A 9,556-nucleotide genomic window follows, 5' to 3' on the forward strand; every position below is an offset into this window, starting at 1 on the left:
GCACATAACAGCAGCAGCCCCCGAGGCTTATTTTGTGAATTTACAAGCAACTGCACCACCTGTGCTTCGCTGATGACATCATTCTCATAACATCAAATATCAGCCAAGTGCCATGAATGCTGGCCGACTTCAACTGTGAGTGTGGAAAGGTTGGACTACAGCTGAATCTCACAAAGACAATGTTCATGAGAAACGAACTGGTTCCTGATGTTCCATTTACTCTCAACGGACCAAACAATCTCTTAATCCAGCAGTATGTGTACCTAGGTCAAGAACTCAATATGACAAACGACTTGACACCAGAGCTGTGCAGGAGGAAGAGAGAGGCATGAAATGCCTTGAAGAGCGTTGAAGAAGTTGTTAAGAGGACGATGAACCTCTGGCTCCAGGCACATCTTTCGACTCCACCATTCTTCCTGTACTAACATACACCTCAGAGACCTGAGCTCTACGAAAACAGGATGAGAACGAAATTGGGGTCTTCCAAAGAGGAAGAGCTATGCTTGGAATATCACATTTCACTAAAGTGAGAGAAGGAATTTGATGTTCCGATGATCAAGAATCAGGAACACTGCCTCGTTTGCCAAGGCATGGAAAATCAGATGGGCCCAACATATAATGTGATTTGGAGATGACTGCTGGACTAGAGCTGTTACTGACTGGATTCTACAGGACATCAGAAGAATTCCTGGCTGCCCATGTAAGAGATGGTTGGACTTCTTTGTCAAGACCCTGAATGAACGGTTTGAAGTTCTTGGTGTTCCTGGAGTGAGCAGACGCCATTGGACTACACTAGCATGCAGACAGGAATGAATGGAGATGTTACTAGTGCCTGCTCGAGCAAATTGATGAGCAATGGGTTGACAAGTGACAAGTGATTGTTATTATTATTATTATTTCATTTTTTTCATGACTCAGTCTTTCATCCTTCTATTTCCTAAATCTAGGAATAAATTCCTAGACTTTCCTCCTCCATAAATGTTATTTCTGATTATAAGCATGAGATGAATTCTGTTTTTTTGGTATAGGAGTCATTTTTATTGTGATTGAGAAACATAGTGTATATTTCCAAAGTGGTTATAGACACAAGAGTAATATAATGTCTAGAAAGACTTTGCTTTCAATAATCTTTCTCTTTTTATTTGCCATTTGTCCATTTTGCCTGCTTCCCAATTACTTTTCTCTTCAGAATAGTTATTATTCTTGTGTAATTAATTATTTATTATAAAATCAGAGTACACTAAACATACAAAGGAGTAAAATAAAATTACAAAATAAATTTCACATAATTCCAGTATTATATCGCAATAGTATTGAGTCATTTTTATTCATATATAAGTGAGTTAATTGATATGAAGATATACATGGAAAGGTTAAGATAGACATCTAGTACACTTGCTAGATTTGTGGGGGAAGGGGAGTCTCATCCAGTACTGCTTAAGTGTTACTCCTGATTACTTCTGGCTCCTGATTCTGTACTCAGGGATCACTTCTGGTGGTGCCTGGGGTCTATACGTGATGATAGGGATCAAATCTATGTCAGCTACATACAAGACAAATGCCCTATCTGCTGTCCTTACTGTCCCAGTCCTCAATTTGCTACTTTTAAATTACAAACTCTTGATGAAGTGACAGAGTAAAGAATATACAATGCCTGATGGAAACAAAATGTTGTCCACAATTTGGAGGCCAAAGTACTTTCCTTGTACACAATTAACCCTGGTTTAATCTCCTGGACTCCATTTGGTCTGCAGAGCCCACCAGGAGGAATCCCTGAGTACAGAGCCAGAAGTAAGCCCTGAGCACTGGCAGATATTGCCCCCAAACCAAACCTAAGTACAACAAAACTAAAAGCTGAAGCTTCCAAATGGTGGTGATTGGGCTTTGTGGGTAGAGATAATTAGCATTTTGGCAGTGAGTGTGAAGCTATAGCATTGGAAATATAAAATAACAATTTTAATTTTAATATGACTATAACCATGATATGTCAATAAAAATAAATACTAAGGATGATTAAGGAAGACAAAAAGTGTTATAAAACAATGTGATCCAATTTTTTTATAAAATCATGACTATATTACTATATTTTATTAATTATTAAGCATAATCTTTCATATTTTAATAACTCTGCAATTGGAATTTGTCTAACAATGGAGAGTGGTCAGGCAGCAAACTTGACATGAGGTAATTCTTGGAGATATATAAGTTTGCTTGCTATTTTGGGACCTAGATTTACCAAAAGCACTCCTTCAAAATTCAGCCAGAAAAAATGATGAGTGTTAGTTATGGCCTCTTTTTCTTTCTAAAAAGAGCAAAAAATCTGCTCTTTTTTGTTGTTCTTGTTGATCATGGTGTTTTATCTTATTTTATTTTTTATATAATTTTTAAAATAAATTAGTTCACAATATTTCATTACATTTAATATTCAAACACCAATCCCACCACCATTACACCCTCCCACTACCATATTTTGGGTGTTTCTATCCTGAGCCCCAATTCCTGCTCCCAAAAAGAACCGAAATAATATATTTTGTATTGTTTGTTATGAAAAACCACTGAAAATGCTATAAAAATGTATCATTAGAGGAAAGAGGATGAAGATTGTTGTATTCTACACAGGGGCCATTAAGCCCTTCTATAAGAGATAGCTAACATGTTAGAAGTTGAGCCTTGTTTGCTTTTATATACATATACATATATATATATATATATATATATGTGTGTGTGTGTGTGTGTGTGTGTTTAAATAAAAACTATTTTCCTCTAAGATTGGTTGCCTTCTACTTTGAACCCCATCAAATATGGTGCAGTACTCTTGGATTACAGGTAGGATATATGGTTCAAAGTGTCTCGGCTGCAGGGTCCAGTGATAGATTTGCTTGTGCGTGGGGCTCAGCCTGAGCCTGTGGAGAGCAGCCATGAATGTGGCAGCAGTTGAGTTCTGGAGGTTTTCAGCTGTTGGGGCTGAGTTCCCTCACCCACCCCACTCTGGGGTGCCCCAAGTGAAACAGACTGGTGCGAGGTCAGAGACATAGTTATGGCGAGTGTCATGTTATGCTCCCATCCAGGAGAGAAGGACATGCGATCTGGATGATGGTCAATCACAAGGTTATCTGGCACCAGCCAGAGGTGGCTTATAGGCTGAGTCACCAGAGACAGGGAGGGGATGGGGAGGGGGGCAGGTGATAGGGGCAGATAGGTTTTATCTGGGTTCCCATTGAACCCAGATAAAACCCTGCCCTTGACATTTCAAGAAATGGAAAAATATTTCATGTTTATGATCAGAAATCTCTATCTGTCCAAAGCATTATATCATTTTAAGGCAATTCCCATCAAAACTCCATGGACATTTAAGACCTTAAAAATTTTATGAAAGTGTATGTCCCCACAAATAGAAAAGCATTCTGAGAAAAAGAGAAGTTGATAGGCTGAAGCAATAGTACAGTGGGTAAGGTGTTTAGTTTGTACATAGCTGACCTGAGTTTCATCCCCAGTACCCCTTATGGTCTCCCTAACACTGCTAGGAGTGATTCCTCAGTGCATAGCCAGGAGTAAGCCTTGAGCACTTTGGGTATAGTCCCCAATCAAAAATAAAATTTAAAGTTAACCATCAATAACATTAAATGCTTAGAATAATTCAGTGAAAAGAAACTTAAAAGAGAAAAAAAAGAGAAGATGGGAGGTACTACATTTCCCCATTTAAATTATACTTCAATGCAATAGTATTCAAAATAGCACAGACACCCAAATTTATTATGCAAAAACAGTGTTCAACAACAACAAAAAAGTGATAAGCCTATTAGAAAATGGAGAGAAGAAATAGACACTTTCACAGAAAGGAGATGCAAACAGGCAGTAAGTAAATGCAAAAGTATCATCACTTAATATAAAAATACGCCAATCAAAGTGGCAATAATATACAATATCACATCATTAAGAATAGCATAACTTAAACCATAATAAATTTTGAATAATTTTTAAAACTGCCCTTGATACATTAACACACAAGTGAATAGCAGATGATCTCTTAATTGTAGGTATACTTTGGTTTTGGTTAAGTAAAAATACCTTTAATGAAAAAAAATATAGATATATGTGAGGAGAGAGGTGGGGGTGTAGGGTAACGTAGCCTCAGGTAGCTTAGGTTTATTGGGTTGTTCTCATCACAGTGCTCCCTTTCCTCTGTGTTTATTTTTAACTTCTTTCTTTGTGCTGCTCACTTGTAAATATTGTTTTTTTCTTCTCTTTGAGTCCTTTGCATAGTTTATTCAGAGCCATGTCCTTTTTTATGGGCACAGGAAGGCCGTAGTAAATGCTATGCTTTTGTAACCTGGGAGTCATTTGACTCTATATGATATTTTCCCCCTAGGCATCTGTTCTCTTGACCTAAGCCTCAGCTGCCCTTACTTCCTAGCGCCCCCAAAGGCAGGGTCCCAACAAGGGATGGGATGGACCCAGGGCAAGTGGTGAGCTATGTGCTACCCTGGTATCAAGATGGGCCTGGCCAAAGTGCCTAATGCTTAACTATAAGCTAAGAGCTTGATCATGGACAGATGCTGTCATGATCCAAAAACTTATCCCAAAATAACTAGATTTGGACCTTGATAGGGTTAGGAATGATTAATCTGGCCTGAGCACTATAGTCTGAGTGTGTGGCAAGATGTTGCCAGGAGAGGGGCCGGAGTGATAGCACAGTGGGTAGGGCTTTCGCCTTGCACGCGGCCGACCCGGGTTCGATCCCCGGCATCCCATATGGTCCCCCAAGCACCGCCAGGAGTAATTCCTGAGTGCAGAGCCAGGAGTAACCCCTGAGCATCGCTGGGTGTGACCCAAAAAGCAAAAAAAAAAAAAAAAAAAAGATGTTGCCAGGAGAGCTGCCCTCCAAGCCTCAATGTATCTCTTACTGTGTCCATACAAAAATAACAAGTATTAAGATGTTGATAGAGTTTTTGGACTGAGGAAAGGAGAAAAACCTTAAGAGGTATTTTGCCTGTGGGCAGTCAGAATGGGCTTTGGAATACCTCTAGGTGGTGTTTCCTTTGAACTTCCTGGGCCCTCAGGAAGGGCTTTCTTATGTTGATTTTGCTACCACACTGTGTGTAGCCCAGAGGGCAAGGTGGAGAGAGACAAGTAGGGGGAGAGAGTAGTGGAGAGGGAGCAAAATCCAGAGAGTGGGGATGGAGGAGTGAGGAGCTAGGAAGGAAGAGTGTGTGAGATGAGAGAGATGAAAGATTGAATAAATGGTAAATAATCTGCAACTAGCTTGGTCCTCGTTCTTCCTTCCCCTGCCCTTGGCCAACAGCTGTCCCGATCCAGGCCATACACAGTGGCTCCAGAGCACCAAACTTGGGCATTGAAATAGAGCCACCCAGAGAGCCCGCAAACAGACACCCTTCAGCATGAGTAGTTTTTTACAGGGAGGTAAGGGAGGGAGAGAAGGATATGATCAAGAGAGAACTGGGCTTTTCCGGAAGGGAAAAAAGCAATTAAGTTATGACTAACACATATACAATTCACTCTGAGAACTTGTCTAGAGAACTGAGCTTACCAATAGCAGAGGTGTGGGGTGGGAAATGGATCACAGGAACCACAAGATATTGGTGGAGGGAGCAGACCCTCTGGTGAATGCTAAGATATTAGAACATTGTATATATGAAATTCTATCAGTAATAGTACTGTAAATCACAGTGTTAAAATTAAAAAAATTAAAGTACAGAAATTAAAATAAAGTACACAATTCAATGGTCCTTACATATTCCCAGAGTTGTACAGCTAACATCATAATCAATTTTAGGACACACTTGTGAGTCCTGAAAAAAAAAACCCTGATCAATTAGTAATCACTCTACTTACCCCTAAGCCTTCCTATCTTAAGTAACATTAATATATCTTCTGTTTCTATGTATTTCTCTATTATTTACATTACATATAAATCAATTCATATATGTGAGGATTTGGGATCTGGATTCTTTCATTTATAATTATATTGTCATGATTCATCTATGACTTATTAGTACCTGATTTCATTCTACATCTAAGTACTATTTTATTAACCATGGTATGCATCACAAATCATGAAATCCCATTAATCTTCAACTTCTCGAGCGGGCTCAGTAACCTCTCCATTCATCCTCTCCCTGAGATCTTAGAAGCCTTTCTCTACTCGGCCTGCCCAATGATGCCGCATTGGAGGCTCTTTCAGGGTCAGGGGAATGAGCTCCAACTTGTTACTGGCTTTGGCATATGGATACACCATGGGAAGCTTGTGAGGCTGTCCCATGTGGGCAGGAAACTCTCAGTAGCTTGCTAGTTTCTCCCAGAGGGAGAAGTAGGTTATAAGATAACGCTTCTGGGAGCTTGCTTTTAAGTCTCTGGATGTTGGCCGTTGATGGGATTACACACACCTGGGTTCCTCTGCTGGTACCTTCATGCATGAGGATTGTCCGAACGTGTGGAGAGGGGCCTTGAGCATGGCTGTGGCTAGGTTCTGGTGGTCTTTGGCTGCCAGGAGCTCTGCTGGGTGTGGAGAAGGAAGCTGGCGCCCATCTCCTCTGAGGGGCCCCGGGGAAGACACCAGGCATGTGGGCAAGAGACTCTCAATGAGATTGGTATGCATCATAGCATATTTTTTGGTTTTTACACTTGTTTGCTGATGGATAAGTAGCTTGCTATCATCTTTGGATACTATAAGTAATGCTGCAATAGACATTCCTGGACAAAAGAGCTTTGAAAATCTCTTGGTCTTTGTTATGGTACATGGGACAACTAAGGATTGGGCCAGAATATCTCCTGTATCATAAACACATTATTCTTTCATCTATATTTCTAAAATCCTACATTTATAATTGCATAATAATGAGGTCTTCCCTCTAAAAAGAAAAAAGTAGATTTTTCTGATTATTTTTTGTTTTTACATTTACCTTGTGTAAATGTAAAAAAAAACAACTGAAAATATAAAACCAACTAAAAAAAACTGCCTCAGTATATTCTCTACAAAATGGTCTTATAATGTCTCATCAGACTATTGAAGGCAATACTGACAATGGCAATTTTTGAGTGATAGCACAGTGGGTAGGGCATTTGCCTTGCACGCACCCGACCCAGATTTGATTCCTCTGTCCCTCTCAGTGAGCATGGAAAGCTACCAAGAGTATCCTGACCACACGTCAGAGCCTGGCAAGCTACCTCTGGTGTATTCCATATGCCAAAACCAGTAACAACAAATCTCACAATAGAGATGTGCCTGCTTGAGCAAATCAATGAACAATGGGATGACAGTGCTACAGTGCTACCTGACAGATAAGATGCTTACAATCAATGTTGGCTATTGTTAATAACAATATCATTAATAATAGTCCTTATTTTACTTATTTAATTGCCAAAGCATTCTTGTCACCGTGTATATAAAATGTAATTCATAGTCACAGTATACCTGGAATAGCATATGCAGTCAGCAAATATTTGTTGAGTGAATAACTCAATATATATGGCAATAAGTGCTAGGTGCTAGAGGATTTTTTTTTTTTTTGTATAATTGACTGACCTATTTACAGTGACATAGTCATTCTGGTTTGATTTCTTCCCAGAGAATTCTATTTATTTTAACTGAAGAACAGGTATAAAAACTAATTGACTGTTTGCATTTGTAAAAAAACTATTCCTCTTCCCATTGCCTCTAAATCTTAAGAGGCAATCAATATTTGGAGGTTTCCACCTAAACTAGTGGTTTAAGAAAAAATAATAAAGCCCAAGATTAGTGTACATAGCTTGTCAAATATGTATTTACACTTTTCTTTATTAAATCCAACTTAGACAACTCAATAATTAATGTCATAAAATTCAGCTCAATCAAAACTCAATTGAGAAAAAGACAACAGTATAATGGAGAACACTATTAAAAAGTAGTGGTTCAGTGCTCAAGGCCAATCTCCACGGGCTCAGGATGAGCCTCATCCATGAGAAGGAACCTGCTGAAATACTCATGTATGCGGCTTTTGTGATCGAAATCTCCAGGCTCTCAGGGTGTTGGGAATTGGTGACCTCCCCCATTCTCCCTGTTTTTTTCCAGGAGCCTGGCAGTTATGCCCACAAGCTGCCTCTTGTGCTATCTAAGCTCATTAACAGCCATGTTCTGGAGACTCACAAATAAATCTTAGAAGAGAGAAACAAACTGCAGAGATGCCTCCAGACCCCCAAATCACCATCCAGTTAAAAATTTAACTCCAGCTGTATCACACTATTTAAAATTTTAGAATTTCTGCAGTAACATTGCAGTAACATCTCATACTCTACGTCACTGATGTACCAAGAGTAGTACACCACATCTGATGATGGGGCATAAAGTAGAAGGAAACAGATCTTGATAATAATAATAATAATAATAATAATAATAATAATAATATGTATTGGGCTCGATCTGTATATTACAACATGTTAGTTATCTCTTATACAAGGGCTTAGTTGCTCCGGGTGAAAATAAATTATTTAAGGCCTGCTATTGAACAAGGTTGGGTTGTGGTGGGAAAATTCAAAATAATGGTGGTAGGAAGGTGTAATGGTGGTGGGACCACTGGATGACACTAACAGTGACAGTGGTTTAATATTTATATTTTTAATCTAGCCACTTCTTTAATTATTTAAACAAAGATTAATATTATAGTGTATATATATAAACAAAAATTTCTCCATCTTTATATATATTCAACATATATATTAAATACAATGAAAAATGCACACGTAAAGTGTCAGAAGTTATTTTGAGACAAGGAAGACAAAGAAGTAAAGAAAATGAATATAATTTTATTTCAGCAAGAACAGCATATTTCTCTTTTTTAGTGGAATCAAATATTGATAATACTTCATAAAACCAATGATATGAAAATAGTTAAAAGTAAAAATTAATTGATGATTAATTTTGGATACAGCTTTAATTTCAAATTTGTATTTTTCACATTATTATAAAATTAATCTGATTTTTCACTTGATAAAGAGTTTGAGAGGGAAGAAGTGGATTACCATGAATTTCCACAAAGATAATTCCATAGACATATTCATTAGAAAAAAATGAATCCATTACTAAAAACATATGTCAGATAAAATAAGTAAAAATTAATATTATAACTTACAAAAGTGTTAGGCTGGAGCGATAGCACAGCGGTTGGGCATTCGCCTTTCACGCGGCCGACCTGAATTTGATTCCTTCGCCCCTCTTGGAGAGTCCGGCAAGCTACCGAGAATATTGAGCCCTCAAGGCAGAGCCTGGCAAGCTACCTGTGCGTATTAGATATGTCAAAAACAGTAACAATAAGTCCCTCAATGAGAGATGTTACTGGTGCCTGCTCGAACAAATCAATGAGCAACAGGATGACAGTGACAGTGACAAAAGTGTTATTTTAAACCCAGTGTAGACTGATAAACAGTAAAATATGAACCAATGTTGACATTGTTCAAGAATTGGTTAACTTATGCATTAGTAGCAGCCTCTGTCAGTAACTTACAACTGTGTTTATTCTCTCTGTGCCATTAAAGATTTACAACAAGAAATAAGTGCATATGG

This window comes from Sorex araneus, chromosome 1 (genome assembly GCF_027595985.1).
Source record: "Sorex araneus isolate mSorAra2 chromosome 1, mSorAra2.pri, whole genome shotgun sequence".
Classification (NCBI taxonomy): Eukaryota; Metazoa; Chordata; class Mammalia; order Eulipotyphla; family Soricidae; genus Sorex; species Sorex araneus.